Below are 19,180 nucleotides of genomic sequence, written 5' to 3'. Positions count from 1 at the left end.
CATTTTTCATAATTCCATTATTCTTAAATCCACTAAAATTATTTTTAATGATTTAGATTACATTTTTCAATCCCCTATGCTGAATACGGAAGATATGTCATTATGGCATAGCACAGTCATTAAATTAAATAGAGTTTCTGGTATTCCTGGATTCATTTTTTATGGTAAAGATGTTTATTACAACAATGCTTTCATATCGTTTGAAGCTTTACAAACAAAATTTTGTTTACCTCAGTCTGACCTTACCAAATATGAACATTTGTGTAATTCGATCCTAGATTCATTTCCTCATGTTATTCCTTCTAGTGTTAAAGCTGATTTATCAATTAATATTCAAACTGTGTCCACATCATGTCATGGTGTTTCTATTTTCTATAAAAAATTATCTAATTCTCTTCGAAACAACATTAATATGATTTCAGTATTTTGGAATAAATAACTTTCAATCTCCTTATCTAATGAGGCATGGAAATGATTTATCAAACTAACTCTTATATTTTATTCAACTGTTTATGGACTCCATTACGTTTCTTTCAAACTAAACTCCTTCAATCTTCAATTTGTTGGCACTGTAAATTACAACCTGGTACATTAAAACATATGCTTTTTGATTGTGCTTTAGTTTTTACATTTTCGACTGAAGTTTGGGATATTATAAAAAAAAGATATTAAATATTCAAGATGTTCTTTTATTCAAAATGTTGATATGTAAATCTGCTGTTCTTTCGCAAAACTTAAATGACTTAGAAGGTAAACTCTTTAATTTCCTAATATCAGCTGCATTCTGTTGGAAAGATGTTTCGCTATTATCAGTTCATGGCTGGTGGTCATGGGTTATTTTTACAAGAAGAGGAGCTCAGTTGTCCTTAAATGGTATTATTCATAATTCTAACTCTTATCACTCTTTTTGGAAACCTTTTGATATATATTAATCATCTTAATCATATATCTATATCTAGTTCCCTTTTTATTGCTATTTAATAGACAATTGTATTTCGCTATAGTAGCTCTATTTCTAATCAATACAATAGTTTTATAGCTGTTTTCTTTCCCTCCCTTTTTATTTTATCAATGAATATTTGCAATTTCTTTACCTTCTATAATTCATTTGATGTTCTTATATCTCTATATTGTGATTAGGTATATTTAATCATTTGATACTTTGTCTGTATTGTCTTTGTTGCTTAATATGGAAATTCAATAAAATATTTTCAACCAAAAAAAAATGAGAGATTCAAATTAAAGAGCAACATGCGTGATGACAAATGTGCAGTGAACAAAGCATACTGATGACATCAGACAGTGCAAAGCGTTTGACCACAATTGAAAATTCCATAAATATAGGAGGGAATTTAGACACAGCTTGCTGGTGGCCTCCACTCCCCTGCTAGAAGAACACCTGCCATTCCAAGGCCTGCCTGGTGGGGATTTCACAGCCTTCAGAGCAGCAAATGTACTGATGGTAGAGCATTTTAGCCCTGTTGAAATAGTTCTTCCTCCTTGTGAAATACATTCCTAAAATGGGAGTTTTTTCAACAAAACAAAAAAATGCTCCCACTTGCTTAACTAAACGTGGAAAGGGCAGGGCTTTAATTACTTTTCATCCAGCAGTGGTGACTGCTACGGGACAGGGGAAGTGGGGGGGGGGGGGAGCTTAATTAACAACAAAAAAACTCAAAAAACACTTACCTTTGAACGGCTGGCCGCCGCCTCCCTTGCATCCTCCCATTCTGCAATCCAGCGCAGCAAGAAGCACTCTGCACACCAGCTCCCCTGAGCCAATTATAAGGCTGCAATGCAGCATTGTGTGTGATTGGTCTGACCGCGCTCACACTGGAACGGGGAGCCTGTGCATGTTTCTCAACAGGCTGTGTAATGCAGCAGGTGGGGAACATGCAAAGTGTGCATGAACTGTTTGATCGGCCCAAGAGGGCCAGCCAAACTGTTCATGCACACTTTGGGAGGGCATCAACTCCTCCCCTGCTCTGGCCAGCCCCGCCCGCAAACAGGCAACTGATTGCATGCAGTCAGAAAAATAAAATGACAATATCGATACGTTATTGCATTTTATTTTTCCTTGTTGCACAGTGGAGTAATGCTCCTCCGCCTTAGCTGAGGAGCTGTCACTGGAATCTAGACACACACTTACTTACTGCTTCCTTGTAGATAAAAGAATAATGCACAGAAAAGATTAGGAAGCAAAGGAAAAAGGAATATTTGCTCCCAAGTGGCAAGTGTACACACTATAAGCACCCCAAAAAGCATTTGTCATAATGTCCACAGGCTGGAGTCCCCTTGACAGCATGAGCACCATTATTGATGATGAATTTGTTAATGTTGGCTATTTATATTCATGGATGTCAGTTATTTCAAAACTGATAAGCAATTCAGCAGTAGACAGTCTAATAAATTGTGATGGCTATGTGTTGACAAGGAATGGCACATTTCTATTTGGCCAGCAGCCATCTCAATGTCAGAATGAACATCTATAATTTAGCCATTCCAAGAGACTCGAAGGGACCTAGAGTCCACCCTCTATTTTTAGAAGAAAAAAAATATTATTGCTTACATTTCATGTTGAAAATGTATTCCATGCATTCATTATTTCAAGCATCTCTACGTGCTCTCTAGCTGAAAGCAGCACTGCATTTTACATTTGAGTATTACAATATCTTTCAAGAGGTTGTAACCCAAGGGCACTTTGAGACCAGTTCACTGCAGTGTTGGTTGCTGCTGGCACGTGAACGTTGTGTGTAATGGAGTGGTGCAGTAAAGTTACAATGACTTCTAACAAAATGAAACTGACATTTCCCACCCTGCCCATTGCTTGTTTACTGACAGGCAGCATCCTCAGGGTATTGTGGCACCATCACACCCCTGGGCCAAAATGCCACTGCACCTGCTGCACTAATGACAGCTATTCCCCTGCAGAAAAGCAAATGGCAAGAGAGTTAGGCGTGAGAAAAGTCAGAGGTTGACTGCCTCAATGAGTTTCTGGTAGCTGGGGATTCGAGGCAGATGGAGTAGAAGTGATATCTGGTGGTAGAAAAGAGTCACATGCATACAGAAAGCAGATAGCTTTAGGAAGAGAGTGGGAGCGAGAAAGAGAGATATTGAGAGAGAAAGAGAGAAAAGCTTGAAAAAAAGATAAAGAATTGTGGTCTTAGTATGTCATGGATCACAGAGAGAGAACTTTGCAGGAGTTTCTGCAAGCTAATGGGTTGCACCCGAAGGGTGGTGTGCATGACTCAGTGGTACTTCAACACTTTTTAGAATGGGAGTGCTGACATTAATGTTATATCGGTGAAGCCATAGGGATTGTGAAAGATCCAAGAGACAAAAAAACAAGCGTAACAAATGTGTTATGCCTATTCAGGAGGAGAGTGTACGAGTGTAGCTGGTGATACATTTTGCAACACTGGTGAGGTAGCACACTGTCATTTACAGCCAGCACAATTTCTGTTGAAATGGCCCCTAAATTTACAAAGACATGCAGTTTTGCCTTGTAAAAATTTATAGTGCAAAAATTAATGTGTGTGGAAATCGAGTTTCAGTGAACATTTATCACTTGCGCAGCACCAAGTAAAATGTCTTAGGGCCATATGTATCAAGCTAATTAGCATTCGCAAAGGCCTTTGTGAATGCTATTTAGCTAAACGGTATGTATGTAACATTTTTGCTGCAAAATAAGGAATCGCAAAATTTGCTATTCCTTATTTTGCGATTGCACTTAAGGAATCACAAATTTTGCGATTCCTTAAATGCAATGTATCAAAGAAAAAACAATTCAAAAATGCCCATAAGGATTCGCAAATTACCACCAACTTCTAGTTGGTGGTAAGTTGCGAATTCTTTTCAAAAAGCAATTTTCAAAAAAACCAAAGGTGCCATTTGACGCTCATACATGCCCTTAGGGCATGTATGTGCGCCATATGCCCCCACATGTCATTTTCAGTGGTGCAGCAGGGTGTTCTTGAGACACCCCTGCACCCTTGAAAATATTCCTAATTTACGATTAGCAAATTGCTAATCGCAAATTTCCCCTTCAATTCTATGGGCCTCCTGGCCCATAGAAATGAATGGGTAATTTGCGATTAGCAATTTGCTAATCGCAAATTAGGAATGTTAAGGAATCGCTGAAAAGAAGCGATTTTTTACATACATACCGTTTTGCGAATTCTAAATAGCGATTCCTTAAAAATCACTATTTAGAATTCGCAAAACGGAACTATGATACATATGGCCCTAAATTTCTAATGACCGTATTTAAATCTTTGCATCCATCACACTTCTGTATTACATTGTCTTACAAAAAAAGCGCTTCAATTGTGCTTTCCTAATTGCTGATATAGTTTGAAATATGCATATAGATATTTTTAAGATTTTTAAATGTCGTGTTTTGAAAAAAACGGACATGCTACACACTTTCCTTTCATCTACCGCAGCAGGATTGTCACCTAAATCACTTTTACAAAAACCTCTTACTCAGCAGTCACAGAAATAAAAGTACACTCCAGTTTCAAAATAAACAGCACTTTGTTAAAAGATATAGGCCTTCATTAGGATGTCAGTCAGAAAGTTTCCGACCGACATCCTTGGCATGAATTCCGACCGCCGCATTAGGATTACCGAGTTCGGAATTCAAATTGGCTGGTTATTCCAGCTGGCTTCTGACGGGCTCAGCCAGTAATGCTCATGGAGCCCTCCGGCCAGTCAGAAACCAAACATAATCCTGTGCAGACGGCATTTCTGCCATCGGGATTATGATTGCGGTTTCCGACAGATTTTCCATGTTGGGCTTTCTGACAAGGAACACCTGTTGGATTTATGACAAAGAAAGCCTGACGGAAAGCGACGTTAGGAGCCCCAAGTAGGGCCCCCTTCTCTCTGTGGCTTCGGTTGAGGGTCGAGGGGTAACATATGGTGCTCCTGTGAATCCCCCTCCTGAGAAGCTATAAAAATCGCTCTGAACTACAAGCGCTTAGATAACTTTGGACCCTCCTGAGGCACAGCCGGGAGTAGCAAGAAGGCAGAGCATTTCACTGTTTTTAAAACTGTAAAACTGTAAAATTTCACTTGGTTTTTAAAATCACTCACCACTTCTGTGACACAACCCAGTGTGCAGGCACCCTTCCTCGCTGAAAAACGAGCGCTGGTAAGGGCGAAATCGCCGTTTTCCCGCCTACTACATTCCCCTCGCCCTGATTGGGACACGCTCACTCGAGGCCACGCCCCCTCCTCAGAAGCTATAAAAATCGCGCTGAACTACAAGCGCTTAGATAACTTTGGACCCTCCTGAGGCACAGCCAGGAGAAGCAAGAAGGCAGAGCATTTCACTGTTTTTAAAACTGTAAAACTGTAAAATTTCACATGGTTTTTAAAATCACTCACCACTTCTGTGACACAACCCAGTGTGCAGGCACCCTTCCTCGCTGAAAAACGAGCGCTGGTAAGGGCGAAATCGCAGTTTTCCCGCCTACTACATTCCCCTCGCCCTGATTGGGACACGCCCACTCGAGGCCACGCCCCCTCCTCAGAAGCTATAAAAATCGCGCTGAACTACAAGCGCTTAGATAACTTTGGACCCTCCTGAGGCACAGCCGGGAGTAGCAAGAAGGCAGAGCATTTCACTGTTTTTAAAACTGTAAAACTGTAACATTTCACTAGGTTTTTAAAATCACTCACCACTTCTGTGACACAACCCAGTGTGCAGGCACCCTTCCTCGCTGAAAAACGAGCGCTGGTAAGGGCGAAATCGCCGTTTTCCCGCCTACTACATTCCCCTCGCCCTGATTGGGACACGCCCACTCGAGGCCACGCCCCCTCCTCAGAAGCTATAAAAATCGCGCTGAACTACAAGCGCTTAGATAACTTTGGACCCTCCTGAGGCACAGCCGGGAGTAGCAAGAAGGCAGAGCATTTCACTGTTTTTAAAACTGTAAAACTGTAAAATTTCACTTGGTTTTTAAAATCACTCACCACTTCTGTGACACAACCCAGTGTGCAGGCACCCTTCCTCGCTGAAAAACGAGCGCTGGTAAGGGCGAAATTGCCGTTTTCCCACCTACTACATTCCCCTCGCCCTGATTGGAACACGCCCACTCGAGGCCATGCCCCCTCCTCAGAAGCTATAAAAATCGCGCTGAACTACAAGCGCTTAGATAACTTTGGACCCTCCTGAGGCACAGCCGGGAGTAGCAAGAAGGCAGAGCATTTCACTGTTTTTAAAACTGTAAAATTTCACTTGGTATTTAAAATCACTCACCACTTCTGTGACACAACCCAGTGTGCAGGCACCCTTCCTCGCTGAAAAACGAGCGCTGGTAAGGGCGAAATCGCCGTTTTCCCGCCTACTACATTCCCCTCTCCCTGATTGGGACACGCCCACTCGAGGCCACGCCCCCTCCTCAGAAGCTATAAAAATCGCGCTGAACTACAAGCGCTTAGATAACTTTGGACCCTCCTGAGGCACAGCCGGGAGTAGCAAGAAGGCAGAGCATTTCACTGTTTTTAAAACTGTAAAACTGTAACATTTCACTAGGTTTTTAAAATCACTCACCACTTCTGTGACACAACCCAGTGTGCAGGCACCCTTCCTCGCTGAAAAACGAGCGCTGGTAAGGGCGAAATCGCCGTTTTCCCGCCTACTACATTCCCCTCGCCCTGATTGGGACACGCCCACTCGAGGCCACGCCCCCTCCTCAGAAGCTATAAAAATCGCGCTGAACTACAAGCGCTTAGATAACTTTGGACCCTCCTGAGGCACAGCCGGGAGTAGCAAGAAGGCAGAGCATTTCACTGTTTTTAAAACTGTAAAACTGTAAAATTTCACTTGGTTTTTAAAATCACTCACCACTTCTGTGACACAACCCAGTGTGCAGGCACCCTTCCTCGCTGAAAAACGAGCGCTGGTAAGGGCGAAATTGCCGTTTTCCCACCTACTACATTCCCCTCGCCCTGATTGGAACACGCCCACTCGAGGCCATGCCCCCTCCTCAGAAGCTATAAAAATCGCGCTGAACTACAAGCGCTTAGATAACTTTGGACCCTCCTGAGGCACAGCCGGGAGTAGCAAGAAGGCAGAGCATTTCACTGTTTTTAAAACTGTAAAATTTCACTTGGTATTTAAAATCACTCACCACTTCTGTGACACAACCCAGTGTGCAGGCACCCTTCCTCGCTGAAAAACGAGCGCTGGTAAGGGCGAAATCGCCGTTTTCCCGCCTACTACATTCCCCTCTCCCTGATTGGGACACGCCCACTCGAGGCCACGCCCCCTCCTCAGAAGCTATAAAAATCGCGCTGAACTACAAGCGCTTAGATAACTTTGGACCCTCCTGAGGCACAGCCGGGAGTAGCAAGAAGGCAGAGCATTTCACTGTTTTTAAAACTGTAAAACTGTAAAATTTCACTTGGTTTTTAAAATCAATCACCACTTCTGTGACACAACCCAGTGTGCAGGCACCCTTCCTCGCTGAAAAACGAGCGCTGGTAAGGGCGAAATCGCCGTTTTCCCGCCTACTACATTCCCCTCGCCCTGATTGGGACATGCACACTCGAGGCCACGCCCCCTCCTCAGAAGCTATAAAAATCGCGCTGAACTACAAGCGCTTAGATAACTTTGGACCCTCCTGAGGCACAGCCGGGGGTAGCAAGAAGGCAGAGCATTTCACTGTTTATAAAACTGTAAAACTGTAAAATTTCACTTGGTTTTTAAAATCACTCACCACTTCTGTGACACAACCCAGTGTGCAGGCACCGTTCCTCGCTGAAAAACGAGCGCTGGTATGGGCGAAATCGCCGTTTTCCCGCCTACTACATTCCCCTCGCCCTGATTGGGACACGCCCACTCGAGGCCACGCCCTTTGCATTGTCTCCTCCCTACAAAATGTGCTTGTTACGGCAGCGCAGCGGGCGCCACGAATGAGCGCCGAAGGCGCGCATAAGGCAAGCTCGTCTGTGCTCGTCCGTGCCGAGACCGGGCCTAGGGCTAGAACCCCTGATCAATCCCTGCGATCGTATCCCCACATCTACCCCAAATCCACTTTGATGGCACTGCGCACGCCTAACACCGACTGCGCTCAATACAATCCACACCTTTGGTCGGATACCACAAAATTCACATGTCCTCACTGCAACGTTAAGTTACAGATAACTAATGAAAAAATCAAAACGCATGCTGTCACTGCATCTATGTCTACTGACATCACCGCTGCACTAATCAATGCTCGATCCCTTTTCAAGCACCGGCAAGAAATACACGATCTCATTATCAACAACAACCTTGATTGTCTCTTTGTTACGGAGACATGGACGGATGGAGCATCCGACCCTGACATGGCAGTTGCGACCCCCCCAGCCTATAACGCCTACCGCCTAGATAGAGTAGGGCAGCGCGGAGGAGGACTAGCCATCATCGCTCGCGACCACATAACGGTCAGAATATCTCACATCCCCTCCACCTCCTGCGAAGCCCTTCTTTTCGATCTTAAACTCACCCCATCTTTTCATTTTAAAGGCATCCTCCTATATCGACCACCAGGCCCTCGCACCAACTTTCTAGCAAATCTGGGTGCAATACTAGAAGCACCATCGCTGGAAGACTCATTTACAGTATTGGGCGACTTAAACTTCCATCTTGAGAATGCATCCGACAAGGACACCTGTTCCTTGATATCAGACATGCACACTATGAGTTTTCGGCAACTGGTAACCACCCCTACCCATATAGCCGGTCACACGTTAGACGGCATCTTTTCTAACATGCAAGGCGTTAATATAACAGACACCTTACCTATGCCATGGACCGATTACTTTGCTATCTTAATAAAAATATCAGTCCAATTACATAGATTCAGACCCCACTCTGTATTGAAACCACAAACCATCAAAGTTTGGAAGGACATCGATCAAGCTGAGCTAACGACCTTACTCGAAATAACCCGTCCTGATTCAACATCCGATCCAAACTTGGCCACTCGACTATTTCAGGAGTGGATAGGTACTTCCACCGACTCCTTAGCCCCTACCAAAAAACTCTCTAGAAATAGAGCAACGCCATCAGCCCCGTGGTTCACAGAGGAGCTACGTATTAAGAGGCAATTCTCTAGAAACAGGGAGAGACACTGGCGCAGATCCTACAGCGCTGAACGCAAGACCAGTTATAAGGAAGCACTTGGACAATACAAAGCCCTTATTGTAGAAACAAAAAAATCCTACTTCACTGAACAAATCAACTCTGCCAGAAACTCAAGTAAAAAACTCTTCGAGATAACTAAGGCCTGAGCGGGAAGCGCACCGGACCTGAATCCCCCACAATCCCAAGTCTTTTGTGACTCTCTGGCCGATTTCTTCTTCACAAAGGTGAATGATATATATCAAGCATTCTCCACTAACACAGGAACCAGCTCCCCCTCATCTAACAACCGGACCAATAATATCGAACTATCTCAGTTCTCAGACCTTGGAGAAACACAAATCAAGGAAATAACGGCCACAATTAAATCAGGCTCAGCATTAGATCCCTGCCCTCTCAAAGTCATTCGTCCTATCATGGACTATCTCTCCCCTGACATTGTATCAATCTGCAACACAATGTTCAGAACTGGGATATACCCAGACTCCCTTAAAAACACCTTGGTCAAACCCTTACTAAAGAAAGCTAATCTGGATAAGGACCAAACAAAAAACTACCGCCCCATAGCCAGTCTTCTCTTCCTGGCCAAGGTGGCAGAAAAGGCTATGAACTTACAACTCTCAGAGTTCATAGAAAACCACCAACTACTGGATAACACTCAATTTGGTTTCCGCAAGTTCAATGGAACCGAAACCGCCTTAATAAAAGCTACTGAGGACATAAGAGTGATCCGGGACCAGGGAGGTACAGCAATACTCGTATTGCTTGATCTGTCTGCAGCCTTCGACACGGTCGACCACAAGATCTTGGTCGACCGTGCCGAGAACCTAGGCATCCGCCACATGGCTAAAAATCTGATCTCCTCCTTCCTGGCCGGGAGATCACAGGTGGTCACACTGGGGCCCTTCCAATCGCACAAGCTGTCGCTACCGTGTGGGGTTCCTCAAGGCTCATCCCTCAGTTCGACACTATTCAATATCTATGTGTCGGACATGGCATCTGTCATCAAGGCCCATGGGATGAGCCTTACCTCATACGCGGATTACACTCAGCTTGTGCTGGCCATCAACGGGAATGGTGACAAGGTAGCTGAAAACTTCCAAGAGGGCATGCGGGCGATCGGTGAGTGGATGGCCTCTAACTGCCTAAAGTTAAATGCTGAAAAAACGGAGGTCATCATTTTTGGACATCTCTCCCCCGGATGGTCAAACACCTGGTGGCCCCCTACGCACGGAACACCACCTACACCAGCCATCACCATCAGAAATCTGGGGGTGATTTTTGACGATAAACTAAATTTCATGGCCCACTCAAATAAAATAGCAGCAACAGCCCATCATAAACTCAGGCTGATAAAGAAAATCATGCCGTTTCTACCAACCTCAGCAGGTAAGACGCTGGTAAGCGCTCTCGTGTTGTCATCTCTTGACTATTGTAACAGCTTATTCACCAACGCCCAAGCAAGAGTGACCAACAAAATGCAGACCATCCAGAATGCTGCAGCTCGTCTCCTGTCTGGAATCCCAAAGTTCTCACCAATCTCTGATACTATAAGGGACTTGCATTGGCTTAAGATTCGAAACAGGATCAAGTTTAAAGCGCTGTGCATACTCTATAAAGCACTGCACAACTGTGGTCCACATTTCCTGAAATCCCAACTCAAATACCAGTCCTCCATAAGATCGCTCCGATCTAACAATCTGAAAATCCTACAAATACCACGAACAAAAACAGTCAACTGGGGCGACAGACGCTTCCTTGTGGCAGCTCCCAGATTATGGAATTCCCTGACAGCCTCCATCAAAGACAGCCCATCCCTGATGCATTTCCGCAGAAAGATAAAAACCTGGCTGTTTGATCAAGAATAGTTACCGGCCTAACCTTGGGAACACATTCATAGTTTCTAGCACCGAGACGCCTACGGGCATTTGTACGCGCTGTATAAATTTCAAAAATAAATAAATAAATAAATCCCTGAACAATGTGGCAGGCACAGTGAGGTGCCTGCCGCATGGTGCAGGGATTTACACAAACTCCCATTTCTCTAAGGGAGCTTATACAGCACATGCTCCATGGAGAAATGGGTGTTTGTGAATAGACAATGAGAGGTCGCATCGAAATACGGTGTTCAGAACCACCGACCTATGGTCAGTCCGTTCCCACACCAAGACGGTGTCAGTCGGAAGCAAGTCCGACTGACATCGTAATAGGGGCCATAGTCTGTTTTACCTTTGTCTTTGAAAGTTTAGCCAATGTGAGATGATATACATAACATGTAAAGGCATCTTTATGTTAATTCTTTCTGAACTCCAGCATGATTATTTCTGGGGGTGCTTGCAGCACCCCTACTTCCAGCGCCAATGGCATGATTAAGAGCTGTCTGCAGCTAGTAACTTGTATGGCACTTGGCTACAGGCTGAGTCCTATAGCCAGTTCTAGTGCTCAGAGGGAGATGTGTATGGCTGAATGTCACGTGCAGCTTGTTTGCTGGGACCAGTTCAGGGAGCAGGGTATATCTGTGGATGACACCTTATACCGAGGGCTCAATACACATATTAGACATGATTCTTAGAGCATCTATTGTCCTGGTGTGAGCCTCCAGAATTGGAAAAAAAGGTGAAGCAGTTGTGACATTTTGTGGTGTGTTGAACCAGATATTAGTCAAAGGAGGATGAGTAACTATTAATGAAATGGTGCCAATATATTTCTGAGTCTTTGATAAAATAAAACCTATGAAACACTTCTGGAAATGGATTAAAAAGAGTAAAAATGTATATGTAAGCTGTCCCCAGTAACAAAAAGTGAGTGGATTGAAACTTATAGGTCTGCTATATCCAAGTTTACTCTGCAATGTAAAGTTTAATTGCCAGTGTGTCATGCAGATTGCTGAGTAGAAACCTATTTAATTCCTACACAAATTATGTACCAGCTCATATTTTAGCATGCAGCTTACTGATGTATTGGCTCATATGCCTGTCCGATATCACTACACTCTAAACTAGGGTCGAAATGTTGAAATGTATTTGTACATGCTCAACAATGTTACTGTATGTGAATCACGGACGAATTCCCTCTTCTTCATACCAACACAATGCGTCGACACCAGCTTCCTGAAGAATGCATCAGAACACATGGAAAACAGTACGTTTCTTCTCTTGGTTAGCCATTTGCATACCAGTATTCTTGTGGATGAGCGGATGTAAGGCATATGGTAAAGAGGTGCAACACAGCCATAATGCATGCAGTAGAAAATACATCCAGGGCCGGACAGGGAACCACAACCGGCCCTGGCAATGTGCTTGGCCGGCCCCCCTCCCCACTCAGGGGGGGGTGTTGCAGGTGCCCGCGAGCTGCTTGCCAGGGCCGGTTTTCGGCTGATTTTGGTACAGGGACGATTTTGCAGCTACGCTGCAAAAATGGCCCTGTAACAAAAACGGCTCCCAGGGGCCCAAAACCGGCCCCCACCCGTGCAGCACACCGGGGGATTGCCCGGTGCCCGCTATGGCCCCAATGGCTTCTTAACCAGGTACTTGGGCTGAGCAGGTAACATCATAGGTCATGTCACCGTTCCCAAATGTTAATATTCTATGTGCCAACTCTGATCATAACCTTACTATGCAACATGCAAAAACATCGACTACAAACATATGGTGAACAAAACTATCAAAATTAAATAGGTGAACATATTCATTCATCAGTATTTATTATTATAATAACTAAAAAAATACATTACCTGCAAAAGAATATTAAATGAAAAAATATATATTATAAAGAAAATATAAATATAAATTTCATAAATTATAAATGCTATTAACATTTTGAAACTTCAAAATGAATTATACAGAATGAACGTGAACACACATTAATATAATGATAAATTAGACATTTAAATATAAATCATAATTCAATACAAAATAGACAAATAATGTATTTTCAAAATATATAAATAAATATTAATCAACTATAGAAATACAATTATGCAAAATAAAACATACATTGCAAAAACTAAAACTTGTCCAATAACGAATAAAAACATGTAGATATGTAAAATAAAATAATATTAAAATACATAGGTGCTTTAAAATTAAATTAAAATCATATCTAAAAAAACTAAAATGCAAAACATAAAAAAAATTCAAATTCGAATACAAATAATTAAAAAGTATTAAAAAATAATACTAGAAACAAAATCCAACAACCATTAATAAAACTATATACAACATGGATACAAGGGGGAAAGTATTTACAAATCTAACTCTAACCTAATAAACATTTTAAAAATGTAAAATAAAAACATACCATTATACCTTCATGCGCACAAAATTAAAAAAAACAAATACATGAAAGAAAATGTAATTTATTTTTCCAAATCTGACCTCAGCAACAGTAGGAAGAGTGTTCTGCTTTGGAAGGGTCAGATTACTGTTCCCACTCCAAACTGAGCAACAATTGGGGAAATGTTGAACTTTGGTGGGATGATGCTTACTATTCCCAGGCAAAACTGACCAGCAGTAGATAATATAGAATTGTTTTTTTCAAACATTTTATGGATGAACATTCAACATACAATTCCTAAGACTATGTCAATAAAAGCCATTATATGAATATTGTGAGGTTTTTTCACACATATGGCTCAGCACAGCCTCCCGTGTGCACCAAACAATGATGCTCTGAGGCTTGCTGCATGGTTTTACAAGGAGCTATTGCGGATTTCCAGGGAGCTACTGAGGAGTCACAGTTTAAACTAAAGCATAACCATGTGAAGCCCTTAAATGACCCAACAGTGTGGATAGTAGAGTTAAATGCTCTCCTCAGGTCCTTCATTATTGGTATTCAGCTCTCCATTTTGTGTACTAGAGTACAATGTAGATTTAAAACATTGGGAATCCAATGGTTACAAACGCTCATTGGGAAGTCAATAAGAGATGAACCGCTCTGGGCATGAATTGCTGACTTCAAATGAGAGCACCCTATTTTGGAAGTACCTATACTGACCCACCAGTGTAAGGGAATCCACTCTAACAGCAAGTTTCCCACTGATCTAGCTGTTAAACCTGCCATACAGTTGCAGACATGCAAAGAGTACCATCTATAACCAAGTCGCAAACCAATATCAAACCAGATATACATGTAACAGTCCAGCAATAATGCAAAGCAGAGACCTTGCCTCCTGCCTTCCTGGAGGCAAACTGGACTCTCCAAAGTCACTATTTCACAAATTACTTAATGAGAAGTACCCAGTCCATCAAACCGATAGAGCCTGTTTAAAGCAGCCCATGGATCTATCAACCCAGCACATGTAGGAGTCTCAGCAACTTCAAGTATTTTCCAGTAGCGTGAATTGTAACTGTTAATGCCTACATAAACAATCTATCTTACAGTATGCAGTGTGCCAGCAAATAAAATCTCTCACACTAGTGGGACAGCACACATTTGATTTGAGAAAGCAGTGTATCTCTTCCAGGTCGTTTTTATGGATCACATTGGCCCTTTGAAGCCAATAATTAGATACCAATATCTATTTATGGCATTAAATACCTGTGCATGCCGAATGTGAGTGTTTCCACAACACAAGGCTGTGCCTTGTGCAGTCACAAAAGACTTCTTGCACTTAGTAGCAGTTTGTAAAGTCTGTAGCTTTCACTTAGATCAAGCGTCAGAATTTACCTTTAAGTTATTGGCCTAAGCACTCAATGAAGTGGGAGTAAGTCTCCAATTCTCACACCCCATCAGGTCTTGTTCAAACACGCTAATCAAAAGATAAAAAATATGTTTAAGAACTTTTTGTCAGTAAGGGTATTAATTAATGTGAACCTTTGTTGAATATATACTTAGTGTACAGAGAGCTTTAAATAATCTTAAAGGACACGGGCATATTATCAAGGATGGGCGATACATTATCGCCGCTTTTATCGGCAGGAAACTTCACATCTAACATGGGCTTCGATAGGAATTCATAGAGCATATTATCAAGCCCATTATTGCCGCTTTATCTGCAGTTTCCTGCCGATAAAAGCGGCGATAATGTATCGCCCGTCCTTGATAATATGCCCCACAGTTTATTGAACCGCGTGCCTTATGAAATGTTGTTCCAACTCAGAATGAATGTTTCAAATCTTTAAGAAGGAGACAATCCAGATGATCAGTCACATATTGGTCTGTTACTGGATTTTCATCTTACCTGTCAAAGGCCCGAGTAAGGCTGCTACTGCTCCATCATCATTTACATGGATTGGCTGATTACAGAAGGTCAGAGAATTTGTACCATGATGACATAACATGGTCAGAGTAGGTCGTAACAGCTCTTTTGGATCGAGTTTGAACTACACCAACTCCCTTTAGAAGAAGCCACAACCCACCTGCTCCACAGACACAGGTCATTCAAAATAATACACCACAACCTGGTCTTTGGAGCTTAAAAATTCAAAAATGTGAGTCATCTTCCCTCTCAAATGTAAGCGAACATGGGAAATTTAAGATTGTTTGTAACATCCATCAATCACTCCATGGGTTGGTGCCAGCTTTCATTAGAAGTCAACTTTAAAGATACATAATACCAAAAACCCTACGCTCTGCCACAGTGAATCTAATAACGTTTGTGAAATGTAATACATTGAAGCAAGGTGGCCAAGGTTTCTCAGTATGCTTGGCCAAAATACTCTTTACTCAACGTGAATGAATTCAGCCAATTTAGACATTTGGTGAAAATTTGCGTCTTAAGTTGAATCTTCTTACAATTTTTATAAGTTGAACCACTGTGTTTATGTGACTTTGGGTGTGATTTAGAACTTGTCAGACAGGTTTCTCCATCACAACGGTGACAGTATCCCGCTCCCCAAAATATAAATCCCATTATACCCTATGGGATTTATATTTCATCGGACCGCATATCTGTCACCATTGTGATGGAGTAACCTGTCCGCTAAGATCTAAACCAGGCCCTTAGTGCCCAGAGCCTTTGGCATAGGGCACCTCACAAGTATCTTTAACACAATATAAGAACAGCTTCATGCTCTAGGCTTGTGGATTCTATCAGAGATGAAGTCTGTTTTCTGTTTACGTTGGATATTCAGTAATGTGGGTGTAGTTAGATATGTATTTGGTTGCAGTTGTATTGCAATGGTTGTCACTGAGTGATCGTTGCAGCATACGTTTTTGTATCATCTCAAAGTGAAATATAGCAACATCATTTATAATTATGTAACAAAAACATCTGTTCATGCTATGCGTCATCAGTGTGTTAACACAATGGAGTAATGAATATTAATGCATTATCAATACAGGTTCTTAGTATTTCTGATTCCAAAAAAGACCAAAGGTAAGATTGAATTGACATATAACATTTACAAAAGCCTGAATTAAAAAACATATGTAATAAAATGATTTCACTGCGTTAAATTAATTTAAAACAACATGTGAGCAAATGTATACAGGTTTTCAAATGGTGATTATCCCTAATATGAGATTAGAAGATGACTTGGCAACACAACTGGCATTTTGGATGTAGGCTGTGAGCCATATGAAAAGCATTTTTTAAGATTTTAGACTGTATCTTGTGATTTGTTGTCCCATGTTACCTCTCAACATTTCGCCATTTATTGAAATCGAAGTACTGTAATTCGAGAAGAGACAGGAGGGCTGCAAGGGGATTCAACTATAGGGTTTAACCACCAATGAATAGCTATTATGTTAAAAGTAGCATGATAATGGTGTCCTTAACATCCCCAAGCAATTATCCACAAATTAATAACAACTTGACATTCAGAAAAGTCTGCTGAAAAGCAATTTTTATTGCTAGCTCTAATAGTAACTTAGCTGCTCTCTCCTAACTAGCTGTGAAAATAGGCAGTAGATGTCAGAATGTATTCATCGAGGATGTTGAAAATATAATTTAGGCGCCCCTCAATTAATTTTAAACAGTTTTAAGCTTCATGTCAGAAGGAACCCACCAATTAGCTTTATAGGAACACCAGCTAAATCTGTCTGAACTAAAGAAATGGAAATGTGTCAAGAGTGATGTCCCAACTGTCAGATAACGTGGAATTTTCTTAAGGACTTGACATTTCCCCCTTCAAAAAATTCTGACATAATTTTCATAAAGCAAATCAGATGCCATGGTGGTACTTCGAATTTTCTAATATTTTCTGTTTTACACCCCTGCATTGCATGTCTGTCTCCAGTCACACAGCAAAAATAGTGTTTAAGATGATGTTTCATTAAGTCAAAATGTCCTCCACTTTTAAACAAGGTACACATCTTTGAGGCTCGTTAGCATTACCTAAAGCAAACATTAATATGAATACCATTTGCCTGCATGGGAAGGCACGTGTAAGTTCATTCCCCAATATATAAAAAAAAATGTTTAATGCCCCTTCCACTTCTAATTATGTGTGTAATTGGCTTTTTAAAAAAGAAAAGTGTTCTCTTTTTATTTATTTTGTAGGACGTTTAACTACCAGCATGCACATTTCCCGCAAAGTTCTAGATACCAAGGGTAGTTGAACGCTTGCAATGCATTTTTATTTATAGCTCCACATTTTCAGCATTTGTATGTGAGTGTAATTATGTCACTTAGCCTTCCTTTTGTGGGCACCCCCTGTCAAGTCAGTCACGCTCCAACCCTGCAGGAAGAGCACACTCAAGTACAAAAGACTTGTGAGTTGCCAACATTATGCATGAAATGTCATTCTGTTTGTTGTGTCTTGCTGTCTTGCTGTTCAGAGGCAGCAAGGACATGTTTGTTCTTAGTAATCAATTTTGATGACTGCGTTCCTGATTTAGATCTTGGCGGGACTCCCGTCATCCCTCTGTGGCGGTGGTTACAAGTACTCTGTCGAACTGACGGCGTACCGCTAGTCGTGTTTAGATGTGGGCTGGCTGAACCGCCATCTGCATCAACAGACTGTTTACAGTCATGTAAGAGGCACACCTCAGTTGACACGGCAGACTCCTCTGCTGACAGACAGTACTCCGTCAGGCCAGTCAGTTTTCACAGAGCCTATTTCGATTTCCCCGTTGTGCTGGCATCGTCCTTGTGGTGGATTCCTGATGGAGTCGGTCCCTGGTGAAGTGGGGACTGGTAAGTGCTACTCATTAATGTGTCACTACACACATATGTTGTGTTTGCTTCTCAAGTATAGGTAGGCAATGTGTTGAGCCCCTTTTTTACATATGGCATTGCATACAAACAACACACACACACACACACACACACTATTGCATGCACACCCACAGGCACCACAAGCAGAGCACTTACAACCACCACAATCACATACATTCTTTTTAAGAGTCAATACAGGTGTGCTCATTTTGCCTTGATTAGTTGTTCAATGAACACTAATGGATTAAACATTAAAAAAAATTGCATGTAAGAGCAATGTAAAAATACACCAGACCAAAGAAATTGTCAACACATGATTCTTAATAAGACAAGTGTAAAAGACGCTTTCCTTAGATCCCGGCGAAACTGGTGTTGATTACCATCATGATCAAGTATACTCAGCAAAGGAAGGACCTGGACAATGGGGGTTCAAGAGGGAAAGAAAAGTAGGAAACATTAAAAAAGGTAAGTTTCTAACTCATTTCCTTCGATTTCGCCTACTCAAAGTAGAAGGAGTCCCCGCCACAGTTTCCTCTCTGGAAAGGCTCATCGTGATTGGCCCAGCAGTAACCTTGGCTTGATTCCCATTGGCAGCGCCTCTGCCTAAGACACCATCAATGCAGGTGATGATTCCTGGTGGAGTCGGCAGCACTCTGACAGTCTTTTTTCCATGGACCTGTCAATATCTAAATAGAGCGGACGGACCGCCCAGTAGGCGGGCAGTGAAACAGTCAAAAAAGTGACAGCAGGACCAATTCCGCCAAGATCTGAATCCGGACCTAAGATTTTTAACATTTCTTTGCAAAGGGCATGACTTTAGTTCAATAGTTGTGAAGTAAGAAATGAAGACTTAAATATGTAAATGACTTATAACTTACAGGGGCATATGTACAAGAACTGACGAAAACTGCAGCTAACGCTAGGTAGCAGCAGTTTTCTTACCA

The sequence above is a fragment of the Lissotriton helveticus genome, chromosome 11 (genome assembly GCF_964261635.1).
Source record: "Lissotriton helveticus chromosome 11, aLisHel1.1, whole genome shotgun sequence".
Lineage (NCBI taxonomy): Eukaryota > Metazoa > Chordata > Amphibia > Caudata > Salamandridae > Lissotriton > Lissotriton helveticus.
The sequence above is the reverse complement of the archived record's forward strand: the minus strand, read 5'-3'. Positions refer to the sequence as shown.